The sequence below is a fragment of the Balaenoptera ricei genome, chromosome 7 (genome assembly GCF_028023285.1).
Source record: "Balaenoptera ricei isolate mBalRic1 chromosome 7, mBalRic1.hap2, whole genome shotgun sequence".
Lineage (NCBI taxonomy): Eukaryota > Metazoa > Chordata > Mammalia > Artiodactyla > Balaenopteridae > Balaenoptera > Balaenoptera ricei.
In genome coordinates, this window is record NC_082645.1 from 36,531,506 (window position 1) to 36,551,891 (window position 20,386).

Genomic DNA, 20,386 nt, shown 5'->3' on the forward strand with positions numbered 1-20,386 from the left:
GGCCATGATTGAATGGCCCACAAAGCCTAAAATATTTACTTTCTGGCCCTTTACCGAAAAAGTTGGTCCCCTAGTTCTAGGGCATAAGCTCCTAGCATCAGCTATACATGTTGGTGATAAGCACTAAAAATTTACTTTTCCTCGTGGCCTCTTCTCCTTCAGAGGGTTTATTCCATGGGTCTGGAAATACAATGGCATTTCCTCTCTCAGACTCCTTTTATTCCCCAAAGCCAGGCACATCAGGGTTGCTTCACAGCAAGGAAAATGTCGTAACAAAGGGATTTCTCTACCTTAGATGTAATCATTATAGTCACTTGGCTAAGAAAGGAAACACAGTTGGAGACATTCTCTGGAAATATCTCATTGCTGGCTTAACCAGAGGTTCTCAGACTTTGCTGTGCATGAAATTGCCTCATGGAGTTTGACAAAACTGTAGATTCTTGAGGCAAATCCCAGAGGGTCTGAATCAAGAACTCTGGATTAGTCTCTGGGAATCTGCATTTTCACAAGTACCCCAAGTGACTCTGATTCTGGTAGTCTGAAAGATACTTTTGAGAAACATTGAATATAACTGGATTCTGTAAGAGTTCAACATTTCCCCTGAATAGAGGTAAACTGGCTTTCAGCCTGAGACATGGAATTTGGGGTTAGAAAGTAAAAGGCAGAATACTTTCCTAAAAGAGTGAATATGTAAAAACTCAATTGGATTACAAGGGGATCCAAACCAGGCCGGCAATCTGAAGCTACTCTAACTGGGGTTGTCTTCCTGAAGTCAGAGGGCTGCCTAGTATATCTTTTTATTCTGTTTAGTTATCTAAGATTTCTTTGTAATTCAGCTATTTATTTATTTATTTATTTTATTTATTTTTGGATCTTCGTTGCTGCGCGTGGGCGTTCTCTAGTTGCGGCGATCTGGGGCTACTGTTCGTTGTGATATGCGGGCTTCTCATTGCAGTGGCTTCTCTTGCTGCGGAGCGTGGGCTCAGTAGTTGTGCCTCGCGGGCTCTAGAGAGCAGGCTCAGTAGTTGTGGCGCACGGGCTTAGTTGCTCCGCGGCATGTGGGATCTTCCTGGACCAGGGATCGAACCCGTGTCCCCTGCATTGGCAGGAGGATTCTTAACCACTGCGCCACCAGGGAAGCCCCTCAGCTATTTTCAATAATCAACTTCTTAATGTTTTTAAGGTTCCTCTATAAAAGAAAAGTCAGTCATCTTAATTTGTAGTCTTACCTACAATTTGGCCCAAAGTCTATTCAGAGGACCATACATCGCTCTCTTCTCTATTAACTCCCTTCTTTATATTTTGTATCTCATTTCTCTAAATTTGGTCTAACAGGGACTTTTTGTGTACTTTCTGCCTGAGGCCTTTCATATGAACAGTGAAAATTGCAAATTAAAGAAATATGAACCTAAAAAAAGAAGTATAGGCCTTAAAATACTTATCTTTTCTCACTTCTCTATATTTCTATTTATCTTTCTACACATATTAGTAATATGACTCAAACTTCTCAAGGTATCTTTTAGTAGAAAGCCTGCTATTAAATAAGTCTGCATAATATATCTGATTGTACAACATTTAGTGCAGAAAAGAAATATCATTCTTAAAAGTTTTCCCTCTCTTTCTGAAGATTGTTTGATAATTTCAGGTGGTATTCTGAGTTTTCTATTTTCATCATTGAGTCAGCTCTTAATAGCTATCACAGTAAACACACACACAAACTCTTTTTTTTTTTTTTTTTTTTTACCCAAATCACATAAGCAATTTTACAGGACAATTGAGTAAATATTTTCAGGTCTAGATAAGAATCTCCAGCCAGGGTATGAGGGCTATTTGGTTCAGCCAAATCCTAAATAAATGAAAGGGCAACCCCAAACTGTTTAATCTTGGGACCAGTGAGTGAACCTGGTGGTAAAGTGAAGAAAGTTCTGCTTGCTCCTCTTCAGCTGGATGAGCTTTCAACATATCACAAGCCCTACCCAGAAGAGTGACATGTTCTTTTCCTTCCTTCCCTTACACTCTCCTGTGAGCCCTTTGGCCAGCAAGTCTTAGGGAGATGGTGAATCAGGCCAGAAAGCTGGGGCATACCCGCGATCTGCGTGAGTCTGCCTTGCACTGACTCATTTCTGAGGAAGCAGCACACTTCTATGGCAGAGGGCAGCTATTTATTTATTTGTTTCGTGCATGTGCTCTTCCAGACTTATAACGTACACCATCCGCCTCCTGAGTGGGTTCCAGAAAAGAAAAAAATCATAAATTGAATGCACATGGAGAAACCAAGTCTCCATCCAAGACCGTACAGGCTCCCCACCCCAGCGCTCCAAGTCCACACCCTCCTGGTTTACATAGCACCTTTCTTCCAAGGATCCCAGAAAGCTGCTCCAGCACAAAGGAATTAGACTATGGGAAGGATGTGTTTGGGTTTTCTTCTAGACTAGTAAAAGGAACTACTAGGCCCTCTAGAGTTTAAAGCCACACAGGCAGGCTTTGTATATAGCAAGGAATCAAATTAAATCTTAAGTCTTTAGGTGTTCATTTTTACGTTTTAGAAAAGCCAAATCACTCCTGATTGTTTTTATGCTTAGGGGGAAAAGTATGAAGTGAGAAGGTTTTTGCCTATAGAAATATATTCCTTGGCACTCCATTTCTGCTCCATTTCTTCCCATTTATCACATTCTTTCCCCAAATATCAAGTGCTCTGTGCTCTCATGCTGTCTTTCTCTGAGAACAATCTAATCAAATCACTTATGCTAAGGTGTTCTTGATGGATACTGCCCATCCCATGTATAGTCAGGTTTTTTAAAAAGGCTATAGCCTAAAGAATGATTGCAAACCCAAAAGAAATTATTTCAAATGAAGGAATTTGATGTATTCTTAGGATTAAATTATTGGTTTCTGTGGGTCTTTTCAACAGCTTGTATGTATACAACCTACCACTTTCCCTGCCTGAGTTTAAGGCTTTTGCTTTAAACTAAGCTGAGATCACCTAGTAAAACTCGTCAGCTTGTCAGCGTCAGCCTGGTAAGGCTGCTCCTTCTCTTTGTACACATTGTCTTCAACTTAGCCTACTTATTTAAATTACTGGCCTAAGACTTGAACAGCTAGTTCAAACCTCAAATGTTAAAAGAAAATGTATAAAAATCTTGGATCTGAGACAAGTTCAACTTAGTATCTAGTCACGGCTAAGTTACTAGAGGTCCATCATATCTCTTTCTCAGTTTCTTTGTTGTGACTTGAGGCAACTGCTGGCTCCTTTCTGCTTTCCCTCAGTACCTTTAATCGACTGGGTTCTAGCCACCACTGGTTATCTGCCCCCATTCCGACGCCTGGTTTTATTGCTTTGAGTCTTATCGCTATAAGAACTGTAGGGCCTGGTCTCTGCTTTCTCTATCTAATATCTTTATCCTTCATTCACAGTTTGCTTCTTCTCACCATCAAGAATGACTTAAAATCATGTGTAGAGCATCCAGTGTGACCAAGATAGCACAGAACATTAAATCCCCAATACCTGGAAATCACTGTGCCAGAACCCTTGAACCATCAGTCAAGGCATCCTTCTACCCTACTGCAATCTGCTTGGTGGAAAAGGCAGATGTCAAGAGGGCAAGCTAATATTATTAAGGATTTATTATGATCGTTTGATGAATTACCTTTAGATATGTAGAAATATTCACTATTGAAATAGGATCTTAGATATTATGAGTTCTTCTTTCTAGTCAGTGTTACTGGAACTCTAAAAGGTGAAAGTAAATTGTCCAAGACCATAAAGCAACTTACAAACTGAACAGGGATTAGACTTTGATCTCTTGAGTCTTACAACAGTGTTCTTTCTATCACACTGTCTGCCCTGCTCATTTTTTATAGTACTAATTAAAAAAATTTTTTTTGTTCCATATGGAAGTTGTTTTGATGTGAGCTCCTAGCTCCTTGGCACCATTCTTAGCAGACCTTACAGATGCCTGGCCAAACAACTGTAAATGCACCTATGGATACATACTTGAGGTTTTTACTTATGTTAGATAAACAGAACTGAACCCACCAAAATTAAGATTTTCTTACCCTTTCCCACTTTTGCTCACCTATTTGTTATATTTCACATTTTCACTTTATATTGTAAAAACACTTGTCATGCCATAATTTCAATTTTCTAAAATTCTGGTTGGTGTTCCCATACCTGTATTAGTACTATTTTGGGTAATTGTGTTTCTAGCAGCAAAGTCTTCTCTCATTTACTATAGATATGTCTCTATCTGAAAAGGCACCAGGGTCAATACACATTCCTCTTAATCCCTCCTACTCTCTACCATCACACCAATTCATTTCACAAGGAAATTGATGATCGTGATAAAGGCACATGCAACAGTCAAGGTGCAAACTTGCCAGAGAAGGGTTCCATTTTCTTCTTAAGATTCTCCATAATGGGGTACACTTATGGATTGTTCTAAAAGCTGATTGAAATATTAAAGTTCCAGTAATCATCACCCTTCATTTTACAGCAAAAGCAGTTTTAGTTGACTCATATTACTATGCTGGCTAAAAACAGGCACAGACTAGAACATAGACCCCTACCTAACTGGAAAGTGAGAGATACTTGGGAAAATTTTAAAGAAAAATTACACAAATAGGGGTTTGAGGGTTAACATCAGAAATTTAAATAGTTCAGTCTCCCTTTATTTTCTGAGCATTTCAATTAATCATTATTTTAGGATCATTCACATTTGGGGAGTAGAAACTTTTAGATAAAAATAGCAAAGTACACCTTGCTCTCAAGAATAACTAAGCTCTATTTGCCATTGTAGAACATGTGAGTGGGAACAAGAATTGCAGACCAGAATAAATAAATTTTTTATTGTTGTTGAGGTACCTACTTTAGAAGGTCAGGTATGGTTTTTGGGGTTGTAATATTAAAATGTTTATAAAATTAAAATGTAATTGCTTTCCTTCGGAGGGAACTTAATTATTTCTGTTGCTTGGAGAATAGAATTTTTATAAATGACATGTATTACCTTATCATGGGCACAAATAATCAGTAATTTATCTGTCCTTTTTCTTAGATGCCTCCTTAAATCTGCATGCTAGCCATTTTCTTCCATCTACTAATACCACAGATTTACTGTTCACCACCCACTCAAATGCTGGTATGCAGGCCACATGTGCGTACACACTTCTTTTTTTACTTTTTTTTCTTTCCGTTTATTTTTAATGTGTTAGGGCTGAGTAACAAAGTTTTTGCCATGGAATGAAAACAAGGATATTTGCTTTCATATAAATATCATTTGTCTCCTTCTACCTGTGAATAAAAGGATATATAAAACATTCCTTTTTCTTCCTTCACACAGACTGTTGTTTCCTACTGTAGAGAGTTCAGGATAAGCATATATTGATATTGTGTTCCTTCACAACCCTCGTGCTGTCAATGCTTCATGTAGGAGCAATTCCAGGTACCAAACAAGCAGAGTTGAACTTCTGTTTCTCTTTGTGAGAGCACCCTGGGAGGCAAAAATTTGCAATCGTCCTAAATAAAGACAAATTAAGAAAAGATTATCTAAAGTCTTTTAAAGATGTACTTTAGGTTGTGAAATTAGAATGAAAAAATAGCATATTGGATGTTATTCTCAAGAGAGTTCGTATTCTAAAAACCTGTTCCCTTTACGGAAAGAGTTACTCTTTTCCTGCCAGTCTTAGAGGTATTTAAAAATAAAACAAAAATAACAATAAAAATAACAACAAAAAACACTCTAAACCACCAACAAGCGTTTTTAGGTAATAAAGACCTTTTACTTAGAAGGGATTATCTATCAAACTTTTTGCATGTCTTTGCTAGCTCAGCAAACCTTTGTTCTGAATGCTTTGTGACCATCAGTGCCTTTGATTATAGATTACACCACCATTTGATTTATTTTTTTTCTCATGGGCAACATATTTCTTTCATTGAGCAACATTCTGAAACTTGGAAATCTAACCTGTGTTTTAGTCTTAGGAAAGTGACATTCATCTGGTAAATCCTCCCCAGTTGGACTTGGTATTTATTCAACTTGTATATGGTTGATTTCAGGCCAGGTTTAATCATGCAATCCTCCTCAACTCAAAGAGGATAGTAGAATACAAAAGCACTTGTATTTAATACAGTGCCAGTTTTCTGGAAGAAAAAAAATAGGGAAATGTTAATATTTAACAATAAAGTAGTAATCTCTAAATGCAAGTCTAGAGGGCTATGATAGAAATTTATTGTGTAAATTAGAAATTGATTAGGCTTCAAATCTGGGCAGACCTCCTTGTGTGTCTCTGCTAATATTCAGAAAAAATAATTTTTTTTAAAGTTCTTCTTTTTATCAGGAAGAAAAAGGAAATCAGATACCTGACCTGAATGTTTTATAATTAGAAACCATATAAACACATCAACCACCTCTGAATTCAATTTTTTTCTTCCAGAAAATTGTGGTCGCTTTAAACATAGTTTCCAGGGAAGTATTTTTTTTCATGTTTGGAATTGCTTGTCCAGTCATTTTCTTATATTACATTACTCACATCCCCTTGCTGGAGGAAATTCCCTCTTACAAATGCTGTATCACTGGGATATATGTATATTTATGTAACCCTGGTGGTTCTGTTTCTTCTTAGACAAACTCAATGGCATTATTTCCTGAACTGAACTCTGTTGTCTCCATTAATATTAAATTCACACTCACAAAAGGCAAAATGCACTCAAATCTCACAGGCCTTTTCTTCAGGATGTTTATAGCTAACAAGTTCTGCTCTGATTTTGGGGTTTGCTAAAGAGTCCTCAAACTTCCTGGAAAACAGCATCGTAATGTGTTGGCTTGAGATTTGCAGGACAAATGTTTCCTTCCATGTTGGCATGCATTTTCTCTCTATTAATGATCCAGAACAAGGATAAACCAGAGATCCTTAGCCCTAGCTAAAAGAAGCATATTCTCCAAATAAACAAGCAGGAGAATTGAGCGCTCCAGAGAGCTAAGACCCCCATCATCGTCTGGTGTATTGGAATGACCCAGAAAGGTTATGCAGACTTCTTGTCTTACATGAGCCTAGGAGGCCCCCTGGGACAACTACAGGCTTGCTTGCCATATAGAGCAATACAGCCAGTTTTGCCCTCTAGGTGATAATACACTGGTAGCTCACAGGTTGCAAGGCCAATAACCAAGATCTGGAAGCCTGGATTGCAATATGTGGATCTTATGGTGACGTGAGCCCTGTCTCTGTTTCTTATTAAATGTGGAGGATTTTGAGGGAAAGTTGAAGGGCTAACTGTGGACTAGTAGTTGGGTCCACTCTCTCTGTGTCCTTAGACCCTCAGATGGAGAGTTGAGTGTTTGTTTTTATATATCCAAGCATTGCTTTAACTTTGACCTGTAAATAAAGAGGAAGGGTAGTGTACCCTTAAATAATGCCAGTGATCCTTTTTTAAAACATTGAGGCCTGCATCCAAGTTAAGTAATGTGACTGCTGGATTTCTTTTCTCTTTGCTACAACTTTGTATATAGATTACTATCCTAACCATGTATTTTGAGATTTTTCTGAATGGTTCACTTAATTCATATGTGAGCTAAACAGGACATTTGCTAAGAAAAAAAAAAAAAAAAAAAAGATTCAAGTGTCCCTGTCCTAGTTACTGTCTAAATATTACATCGCTCCTGCTTTTACATAAGTTTCTGTGTACATAAAAGTACATTTCCCTAAATATTTAAGTTAGAAGAATCCATGCTGTTACTCCACCAATTTTCTTAGAAATGTTTTCTTAAAAGGTATCCGGCTGATTTCTTAGTTTTCTTTAAATCTGTGATCTCAATACTGAAAGAATCCTCCTGAATCCCTTTTCATTACTCACATGTAGTGGATCACATTAAGAGGCTTAGAACTATTTGGCAAATATTCTGTGTCTCATGATTTCATGCAAGGCAGCAGAAAAGCAATTATTGTGGTATTTCTTTTAAAAAAATGGAAAGTTCTCATCTGATTTGAGGGTTGGGTGGAGCTCAGGGTGTGTCTTTGTCTCTTCTGGTTTTTGGTGGAGTCGATTTTTTCAGAGGAAGTTTGTTTATTAGACATAGACAAGGAAAAAAGTACCCAGAATATTATTTGCGTATTGTGAGCTTTTTTCTGAGCAAACATACATTCATTTTTAATCTTTTCTAGAGTCAGAGTCAGGAGACAAACTGGATTTTGAGAACCTTTTGCACAATTGACAGTGAAGGTGTTAGATGGTAGGGTTTTGAAGGGAGAGGATGGTGAGGTGGGACCAGTCTGGCTGCCTGTGCATTAACACTGTGTATCTGCACTTAGAACTACAACTTCCGGGGACCCCCATGGGACTCCATTAACCTTTCAACCCATTTCTTGCACAGACTACCTGGGTGGCCAGAATAAGCAAGAACCAAAATAATTGGGGCTTGAAAAACAAAACAATGTGGTAGTGTTGGTGTTGGGGTCAAGTCATTGACAGAAGAAATCTGGCTTAGAAATCAAGACAGAAGCCAGTACATTTTGCTTTTTATCCATCTTAACCAGCAATATACCTTATAGAAATGATGCATCGTTTCTCATAGTTCCACAATTTATTATTGCAGAGGGATACATTTAGAGGTATTTAGTACCATTCACATGTATATGAAACAAAATTGCCACATTATCGAAAGTTGTGAAATTGAAAGCTTTTCTATGCCAGGGATCATTTGGAAGTCATATCTTTATAAGTCCAAAAGGAGCCACTGGCCTTATTTAATTACTGCTGTTATGGTGTCTTTCTCTTTCTGTTCTTTTTCTTTTCTTCCTAAGAGGCAGCACAATTACAGTCTATCCCATTGCAAGGTCTGGCCTTAAAAAGTTTTCTGTAATGGCCCCTCAACCTGAACCTACTTCCTTTTCAATGCATCTTAGTAAGTAGACCCTCCCCAAATGAAAGCTGGTCATTCCAGAGGAAGCAGGCACTCCTCGACCCTCCACTCTGACACACCGCAACCCCTCCCTTTCTCTCATGTCATCCTTTAGGCCTGGCTCGAAACCTTCCTGTACCGCTGCGAGTACAAGGGACACCCTGTGTGGTTCATCTATCTCTCAATTACTTAACGATAATCAGAGAGTCTAAAATCTCAGATCATTAAGCACATAGATAATTTAACTCTTGATAGTAGGCACACTCTTCAATCCCCCACCCCCCAAATTTTATAAGGGGCTGCAAACAAATCATATCATTTGAGAGATTTAAACTTCATATTTTTCTGTGTCCCTCATTGTACCTCTGGCACAAGTCCTAAAGAATCTTAGAATGACCCAAATACATACACTAGGAATAGAAGGAAAAGAACAGAATCCTGGATAATCTACCAATGGAGTAACCTGTTTGTGAATGTTTTAAAAAAAAATCACATATCTATAACCTTACTGTGAGGAGAGCTTTTTCCCTATATTTTGACTACTTTCTTATGCATTTAAACAAAATCAATCATCTCACTTAGTTAAAACAGTGACATTCCAATCAAAAAGAAATCTTTTTAAAACATATCCAGACATAAACACCACACACACACACACATTCATATACACACTTCTCCAGTATTTCTATGCATAGCATCCATTAGCACAGTTCCGCATTTACAGCCACAACCATATCTGACCCCTCATTCATGAAAGCTCCTGCTGCTTAGCCTTAAGCTATTGGGCTCCTATCATTTGCCACTGAGCACACTGGGGTGGACTTGGGTGTCTTGCCCTCATTTACAATCTGAACAAAAGAGAACCAAGCCAAGAAAGCAGCTGACACCATAAAAACAGTAAAAGCTCTAGCTGGCATCACTGGTTGCCACTGACTAGCCAAATATCCACAGGGAATGGTGCCAATATAGATTTCTGGGACAAAACAACAAAATAGATTTTTGTCAATAAACATTGATTTGACAAGAAGTCACACAAATCCATCCATACCGAGGGACACGTACATCCGCAGAATTCCAAACCAATGTGAGCGTTATGGACCAATTGAAAGCCCGCCTAAGCTGGATTCAGACATGGCACAAGTTCTCTAAGGTCTTCATCTGCCAACTATGGTTATATGTTAGGTGTCAATGTCGCTCTCTGATTCTGCTACTAGCTGACAACATAAACCATGAATGGTGACAAAGCAAACACATACCATAACTCTGGGGGCAGTGTTTTTCAAACGCTTTTTACTGTGATGCAATGGAAGAAATACATTTTGCAGTACAGCCTAGCACATGCACAGACATACAAACAACAAATGAAATAAAATCTCAGGGAACAATACTTATCCCTATTATGAATGATGTGCTCAGTTTTATTCTTTCCTTTCTATTAAAGTAAATTGCATTTTTTAAAATATTCTAAAAACTGTGATGGCTAGTGAAATTGATTATAATCTATTACTGAGTCATGGCAATGGTTTTAAATATACTGCTTAGGATAATATAAACTTTCTCACTCTTTAAAACATGCTTTCATTTCTTAATAGGATTTTTGGGGGAAATAACTTTCTTTTCTTTTAATTTATTTTCTAGTTACATACAGACACACAGTTATTGCTCTAACAATGCCCAACAGATAAGTGGCTCAAGAAAATAATTCCATCAAATTTAACATGCACTGATTGAGTATCTACTATGGGTATGACCCTAGGATGAGGGTTCTAAGTGTTGTTAAAGACCACCTCAGAAACTGTATCTAACAACGTCCATTACATCTAAATTATTTAAATTTATATTTAAAGAATTACAATCAATTATGCAGCTTTTTTCTGGTTCATTATTCATCTAGAGTAGACCTCCTTAGGGAATATAAAAAAGGTATTATTGAGCAAGTAGAAACATGCCAAGGTCAAGTCAAATATCCTTCTTTTTAGGACGAAAATTTCACTTAAGTGTCCCCTGGACTTAGAGATGCTGGTGGTAGTAAGGGCTGAAGAGTCACCAGTTTTGCAATTAACAAGGGGTAAGCAGATTGCTGGGAAAGACCAGTCTCCCCTTCTCAGTTTACATATTTAATGTGGGATACCTTCACTACCTGGCCCCAGAAATAGGCATTTGAATCTGGCTCAGCCAATCAGGATATGCCAATGACCTGGCCACCATAATTAGTTCAAGACTGAGCACAAAACTAATCCAGCCAGCTGGAGTCATTACTGGGAATCCAGCCTAGACTATCTGGGAAAGCCAAACTTTTTAAACTTTCTTATAGGTTTTGTTACCTGTGAGATGACATAAGCCTTGAACAAAAAGTGACCTAGGTAAAACCTACCTAAAAATAAATCCAGATATTTGAAGGATATTACTTTGATCCCTAGATCTGATTATGCTTGACAATGAAATCAACTTGAGGACCACCCAGTTAGAAGAACCAACCCATTTCCTTAAAAAAAAAAATTTAAATCAATTTTAATTGGGCTTCCAATAAGTACAACAGCAAAAAAGGCCTAACACTCACCTGCTTTCAAACATTTTTGATGGTTCTAGTCACTTCACTCCCCTTGAGTACTCCTTTAGCAATAATGGTTCTCTCATAAACAATTGTATAATTTTGAGCAAGTCACCATACCCCTCTACTCTTGGTACATTATACGTAAAATAAAGATGTTAAGGATGCTTTTACTGTATTGCCAACTTACACATTTGGCTAGAGCTTTCAGTCAGTAAGTACAAACTCTAGACTTGACCCAAGTACAACCTTATAACTTTCCCTCTCTTCCAGCCACTACCTGCACTCCTGATTCTGATTCTTCATTTCACACGGGATAAGAATTCACTTTAATATGCCTGAAAATATCTGCCTTGGTGATTCAGTATAATCTTTTCCTATTACCACATAACCAAGTGAACCAATATTTTTTGTAATGCACTATTTTACCCTTCTATAGGCATCTCCAATCCCTCAAGGTATTTCACATTTGGTTACTTAAGGTAGTCTCTCATCTTTTTGATAATAGACATTCTTACAGGTGTGAAATGATATCTCCTTGAGGTTTTGATTTGCATTTCCCTGATGATTAGTGATGCTAGGCACCTTTTCATGTACCTGTTGACAATTTGGATATTTTCTTTGGGAAAAAATGTCTATTCAGGTCCTTTGCTCAATTTTATTTTATTTTTTGGTTTTAATTTGTTTTGTGCAATTGAGTTGTGTGAGTTCCTTGTATATTTGGATATTAACCCCTTATCAAATATGTGGCTTGTAAATATTTTCTCCTATTCCATAGGTTGTCTTTTCATTTTGTTGATGGTTTCCTTTGCTCTGGAAAAGCTTTTTTAGTTTGATGTAATTCCACTTGTTTATTTTTGTTGACTTTGCTTTTGTTATCAAATCCAGTAACTCATTGCCAAGACCAATGTCAAGGCGCTTACTGCCTATGTTTTCTTCTAGTAGTTTTATGATTTCAGGTTTTATGTTCAAGTTTTTAATCCAGGTTGAATTCATTTTTGCGTATGATGTATGATGTCCAGTTTCATTCTTTTGCATGTGGCTGTCCAGTTTTCCCAACACCATTTATTGAAGAGACGATCCTTTCCCCATTGCTGATTCTTTGCTTCTTTGTAATAAATTAACTGAATATATATGTTTATTTCTGGACTCCCTAGCCTGTTCCATTGATTTATGTGTCTGTTTTTATGCCAATACCATACTGTTTTAATTACTATAGCTTTGTAATATAGTTTGAAATCAGGAAGTGTGATGTCTCCAGCTTCATTCTTTTTCCTCAACATTGCTTTGACTATTTGGGGTCTTTCGTGATTCCATACAAATTTTATAATTGTTTGTTCTATTTCTGTGAAAATCTCCATTGAAATTTTAATAGAGCTTGCTTTGATATATAGATTGCTTTGGGTGATATGGACATTTTAACAATATTAATTCTTCCAATTCATGAACACAGGATACCTTGCCTTTATTTGTGTCTTCAGTTTCTTTCATCAATTTTCTTACAGATTTCAGTGTACAGATTTTGTATCTCCTTTGTTAAATTTACTCCTAAATATTTTATTATTTTAGTTGTAAATAGGATTGTTTTCTTAATTTCTCTCTCTGATATTTCATTGGTGTATAGAAATGCAACTGTTAGGATACTGGTTATTAAAAAGACAAGACATAACAAATGCTGGCAAGAATATGGAGAAAAGGGAATACAAACTGGTATAGCTACTATAGAAAACAGTGTTGAGGTTCTTCAAGAAATTAAAAATAGAATTACCATATGATCCAGAAATCCCACTTCTAGGTATATATCCAAAGGAAATGAATTTATTACCTCAAAGTGATAGCTGTACTCCCATGTTCATAGCACCATTATTTACAATAGCTAAGATATGGAAACAACCTAAGTGTCTGTGGACAGATGAATGGATAAAGAAAAAGTGGCATATGTATGTGTGTGTATATACACACAATGGCATATTATTCAACCTTAAAAAATGAAGGAAATCCTGTATTTTGCAACAACATGGATGAAACTGAAGGGCATTCTGCAAGGTGATATAAGCCAGACAGAGCAAGACAAATATTGCATGGTATCACTGGCATGTAGAATCCAAAGAAAAGTGAAACTCACACAAACAGAAAGTAGAAAAGTGGTTGCCATGGACTAGGCGGGGGGTGCAGAAAATAGGGACAGATTTATAAAAGGGTACAAGCTTTCAGATATAAGATGAATAAGATCTGACAGTCTAGTGTATAGCATGGTGGCTATAGTTGATAACACTGTATTGTATAATTGATATTTACTAAGAGAATAGAACTTAAATGTCCTTACACACACACACACAAAAAGGTAAATATGTGAGGTGATAGATGTGTTACTTATCTCGATGGGGAGTCCTTTCACAATGTGTATGTATATCAAATTATCACATTGTACACTTGAAAGAGCTTACAATTTTATTTGTCAAATATACCTCAGTAAAGCTGGGGGAAATAAAAGGGTAGCCTTTCTAAAGTCAGTAAAGAGGTATTTTTTACTATATTCATTTTGCACAGGAGGAAGTTAAGTAAAAGGTGTTCAATTATTTGCCTAGACTCAAATATCTAAGGATTTCTATTCAATAGTGAATTGAGGGAGCAGAACCTGGAACAAAAGGGTATGAGCGGGGAAGAGGTGCAGAAAGAGGAGGAGGAGGCTGTAGCCAAAGTCACAGAGAGAGGAAAGGTCAGAAGGACTTCATGGGCTTGAGATATCATCACGACCCCTGGGCCAAGTTTATTACCAGGTACATGTTTTATGTGAGAATAAGCAGACTGCAACTTAGTAAAGTGTTCTCCAAAGAAGGATCATGGAAATAGAATTATGTAAGCATGCATTTATTCACATATAACATTTATTTTATCAACGGCAGCCTCTACCCTAGGTTTTACTTTCTTGAGCAGTTTTGCCTACGTTTTTTCTTGATCAATCTACACATGGGCTGTTTTTCAGCTTTTTCCCTTCAGCAGTCAGAGGAGTGAGGACCTCCCACGTCTGTGATGGACAGACCTTTAGCTCATCTGTCAAAACAACCTGCTTGTTCACTGAATGTCTAGTCACTGAAGAAAAATGCCCTTCTATTATTTCCCATCTATTTTACTCTCAAAATTAGGAAGAAAGCTTTTCCTTTTCTACCCCAAAACAAATTTATGAACAACAGGGTAAAACTACAGAAGAGAAAGCACAAAACAGTACAGATTAGCCTGACATGCTTTTTGGGGTGACATAGTTTCAGAAAGTTGAAAACTACCTTGACCTTTTTATTTTATTTTGCAACATTCTGTCATTTGCCAATGGACATTATATTTCCTTTCTCTCCCCATTTTTAGCATAAACACACGATAAGAAAGGTGAGGTTCACACTCATTTCATAACTTAGACCACCAAAGCATATTACATATGCAAAACAAATTGTATACAATGATAAGAATGCAAATCCTGTTGCCCAATATTGTTAGCCTAAAATACATTTTATACATCTCAGTGTTTGAAATAACAGTTATTTGATCTGTTATTTGGAAAAATGGTTTTACTTCCCCAAGTCCATTAATTGTACTTACTCATTTATTCAGCACAGGTATTTCTAGAGCTCATAGAATGTGGAAAATATTTTGTAAAATATTAATTATTCTTTAGTGGTCAAATAACTACTGTACCAAAACACTATCATAAGGGGACAATTACTGTCTGTGTAAATGTATTTTAAAAGCTGACAATAAATAAAATAATTCACTGCTCATCATCACGTATTTTTCTTTCTGGTCTACCTGAGTATCAGATCTATGTTTGTCTTTATTTGACTTCTTGAAGAAGTCATTTAACTTTCTAAGTCTCAGTTTCCACATTTGTAAATAGATAAAATTGAATTAAATACAGGTAAGGTTATGCTCATTATGTGATCCAAATTGCTCTTTTTTGCGATACTTATTCCCATTCAGAGAGGTAAGACTCCTTAAAGATTGGGACTGTCTTTGATTTTGTTGTATCCTCAAAACAATCATAGTAAGAAGCCCTTGATTAATACTTGTTGAGATTAATTGAACTGGATTATTTTAAATCATTCTCAAACCTGGAAAGAGAATTGGAGTTTAAAGGAATGAGTTGACTGTAGTATTTTCTCTCTCCTTGTGGCAGGTTATTCAGATTCTACATTTCAGCCAGATCCAGTGGGGGTTCAAGGCTGCAAAAATAGTTGAGTCAAGGAAAATTGTAAAACACCATACATACTGTGCCATGCCCATTATGAAGAATCCACATGCTGACTTTCCCTCTCCCCCATGGGAGTGTTTTCCTAGGACATGCTTAATATATCTTTTGTAGAGTAAAGTGGTTTTAGGTCATTAGTCTCTCCCAGTTGCACCTGTATTTTAAGCCTCATCTCTAATGGCTGAAAGTGTTACCTTATTAAACAGCTCTAGGTATGAATGGATGGTCAAAGGGAGAGCTGGAGGAGAAAGAATACTTGGGAAGTCTTTCTGACTCCTTGCTATCATATCAAGTTCAAGATCAATTTTCTAGGCAGCCTGTAGATCCAAATTCAAGAGATTTGAGCAAGAAAAAGATCTTCTGTTATCTACTCCAACTTCTTGCAGACTTTGATTCCAGCTCTGCAAGTGTAGATCTTACCGGGAAAAAAAAAAAAAAAGGATTCTGCTTTATTCCATTTGTGCCAGTATGGTAATCTTGATGTCCTAGAAGAAGTTTATTTTATGTAGCTATCCTGGAGCCAATTAACTCTCAACCATAATTTTCAAGAATGTGTGTGGCACATTGTATAAATTGTGGGCAGATTATAAAGTAGAAAACATAGTCCTTGCTCTCAGAAAGCTGACAGTTTAATTGTTTCTCAGGCCTGCTTTTGACCTGGAGAAAGGTCAGACTTCCCAGGACTTTAGGTGCCTCAGTGAGTACATTTTTTAAATTAAATTCACACTCTATTTAGAAGGAGATGTTGTCTGTGAGGAAGACACAGCTGTAGGAAAACCAGTAAAAGGTGTACTTACATTATATTAGAAAAGATCTTAAAATGCTATAAGGAGAACAGCTGGCTGTATACCTTTCAGAAGGAGCTGAGACACTCATCAAGGCCCCTGACACTAATAATTTTGACTGATACCTATTTATTTTACTCATGTCTGAAGTATAGGTGTTTAGAAATGGATAACATTAACATTTTCTTATCTCTTCCAGATTCCTTGTACAATAGATATTTGCCTTTCTGTTGCTTGATACTGTTACAAATCTCAAAGATGGAGGGGCTTTATTCATTTCTGACATAGGGAAGAGGAGAGGTCATTTCTACCTGGGCAAGTCTGTGTATCTTTTGATAATTCAGCTGTGAAATCACATAAAGGCAAGCTGGTCATGGTCTTTGGACTCACAGTGGTCTAAACCTGTTGCTTTATTGGTCTCACCATGTCAGTTAATCTCTCTGCTCCTTTTCTCAGCTTTCCCCAGGTACCCCACTAGGACCCTGCAAGGAATACCGATTATGATAAGATTCTCCATATTTTCGTGGAAAATAATCTTTCAGCCAGATGTTATATAATTATTTCATATTACATTGAAGTTGATCATTCTTTTTTACCTATAGATGTATGAGCTCAAGATATTTTGGACAGAGTTAATTTGAAAGGTTTTCATAAGTTATTGACTTATATATCATTTCTACCTTTTCCCTGAATAATTGTGTTTTTCCTTGCATATAACTAAGTTTAGAAAGATTTCTAAGAGGTTCAATTCATCCTTGAAGTTTAGTCTTTATCTTTCATTTTTAATAAACTTGAAGGTTTTTTAAATGTTATAATGGAATGAAAGGAAAACAGATGTGCGTGGCATATAAATGGAAATCAGCTTGATCAGCTATGCAACAGTTATAAGTTAAATAAAATTAAATTTAACACACTTAAAAAAAAAAAAAGCAATTGAAAGAAAACACTTATTAAAATGTCTGAACTCTGTATCCAGAATAAGTTAACTGTTGGAATCTCCTCTTTATCTATCTATCCAGTTATCAGTATGATTGCTAGTTGCATTAGAGAAAATAATTCAGAAAATTTCAGAGAGCATGTTGTATTCCCACAGCACCAGCATACTGGGTTCCAGTCGTAAATGGAAGTTGTGGGGTTGCACTAACAATTATTTTTTCCGTGTCACATTTGTTCCACTAGTTGTGAGTGTTACAAAGGTGACTAATAAACAGAATGAAAAAAACATGGAGGAAATTTAAAAGTAAAACAAAAACAAAGAAATTTACAAAAATGGAAACAATTTACAAAAATGAACAAATATTTGGAATCATATTTTCACAGTTCTGTGTAGGTTGAATTGTTTGAGGAGAAGTACATTCGAGGATTAAACACAAAAAGGTCATCTTGTAATTCCTCATATACAATTCTTCTGTCGCTTTAGCTTCAGTTTTCTGTGTGGAATATGGAACTACTGGTATCTGTCTGTTATCATTACATTTTAAATAGAATAACTAGAAACATAAATGGCTTTTAGTTCATTTTGTTCAATGCAGTTTGGTTCCCCAAATGTTAAAAAAAAAAATCTCCTTACCAAAACATGCAAATTGGCAGTTTTGAAGATATTGCTTTATCTGAGTTTTTCATTTTTTTTAAACTAAGAAATGGAAAAGAAGCAGGTAATAGTTTAATTTGTTATTAAGAGTAATTATTGTCTGGTCTTTGTGGGTTACTTCTACGTAAGTTTTAAATAGAAAACCATTTAACATATATTTATCTTTGTAAGCAGTTCTAAATGATCAGCAAATACCTTCTCATCATTCAAGAGGAGCCATTTAAAACATTCTTGTTTTGATAAAAGAAAATTATAACCTATGAGACCATCGAAACTAAAGTAATATTTAAGCTGTGATAGACACTGTGAGGAGGAAAGACATATTTAGTCAGCACATGTTTCTTTGTCCTCTTTTGATTATTAATAGATACAGATACTATTTTAGTATGTTGTTGTGAACCTGAGTCCCGGTCAACTAATTAAAGAGAAAGGTAGTCTGTAAGCTTTATGAAGCATTTGAAGCATATGATATCTTTTGATTTGAATTATTTATGGGCAAAAATCCAATACTCATAACTTAGAAGAGTGTTTCTTCCATTTTTCTTATGAAAATATTATAATGTTATTTATATATTTTGTTTTGGTTTATTCATCTATTCTTATTAAACAAAAAGTATTTACTGAGTTTCTACTATATGCCAAGCACTATTCTAGCTGCTAGGGATATAGCAGTGAGCAAAAAAGACACAGTTGCTAGCATCGTGAAATTTACATTTAGATAGATTGACATAATAAACAACAGCAACTATAAATATATGTATGGTTTGTTGGTTGGGTTTTAATAAATGCAATGAAAAAAACCAGAATAAGAATAGGGAGTGCCAGGTTCAGGGTGGGGTGGTCGTTGATCATTTTATAAGAATTATCAGGGAGGGCCTCACTGAGAAGGTGACATTTGAGCAAAGAACTGTAAAAAAAAAGTGAAGGAGAGAGCCAGGTAGATATTTACATTTCCAGGAGAAGGACCAAAATGTAAAAGGGCCTTGAAGTGAGGATTTCTGAACTTCCAAGGACCAGGAAACAAGAAAAGCGCCAGTGTCCCTGGAGCAGGATGATAGTCATCATAGCAGGTGAAGTTAGAATATAACAAACAAGATTAAATCATGTAGGACATTATAAGCGCTTTGGCTTATTCTGTGAGTGACAAGTAAGTTATTGAAGTGTTTTAAAACATTGAGTAACATCGTCTGATTCATTCTCATCTGTATTACTGTGACTATGATGTTGAGATGAGGCTATCATGGGCAAAGTTTGCGTGAGAGACCAATTGGAAAACCTCTGCAAATATGCTGGTGATGGCTTAGAATGATGTTGATGGCTTAGACCAGGATGGTAGTAATAGGCATAATGAAAAATGCTTGGACTTTGAGTATTTAAATTTAAAGCCAATAGGATTTGCCGTTGGAAGGAAGAGTATATGCGTTTAGTTTTGAGCAACTGGAAAAATTGAATTGCCATTTACTGAGATTAGAACCACTATGGAAAAAGCAGGTTTAGGATAGGTGAACAGGGATAGGAGTCTGATATTATGTACACTAGATTTGAGATGTCTCATCAACACCCAGAGACGTGTTAGGTAACAAGTTGGATATGTAAGACTGAAGTTGAGAGTAAATGTAACTTGGTGAATTGTTAGCATACAGAGAGTAGTTAAAGCCATAAAATCAGATGGAATCTAATTACCTGAAACATGATGGAATCACTTGAAAAAATGAATAAATGAAGCAAAAGCAAAAACAAACCCAAACCTCTTAGTCTTGAGACTTGCAGGCCTCAAATATCCATTTTGGGGGGGTTTGGGGAGATGAGAAAGAACTAGCAAAGGAGACTGAGAAGATGTAAACAGTGAGGCAGGATGACTTTAAGGGGAAATAATGTCCTGGAAGCTACAGGCAGAGGCTGTTTTAAGATGAAGTTAGTGATCAACCATGTGTCAAGATATTCCTGACAGTTCAGATAAGATGAGGACAGAATCATTGGATTAAGTAATAGGGAAGGTCACAGTGACCTAGACAGAAGTTTGTTTACATGAAGTTTATCTAAAATACAGTCTTACCTTATATACTTTATTCATAAATATCCTAATGTATTCCAAGCACTTAAAACAATGTCTGCCACATAATAGACGCTCAATAAACATTTTTTGGAAAATATTTTTTGTAATAAATGAGAGTTTGGAGAGTTACTAGCAGAAAAGAGAGATGGGGAACCGAGTAAATGAAATTCACCTGTGTTCTTTGCCTAACCACGTATTGGCTTTAACTAAATGGATGTATTTTAAAGTATATCTATACTCTCCCTTTTCTTTTAATTTTTATTTATTTATTT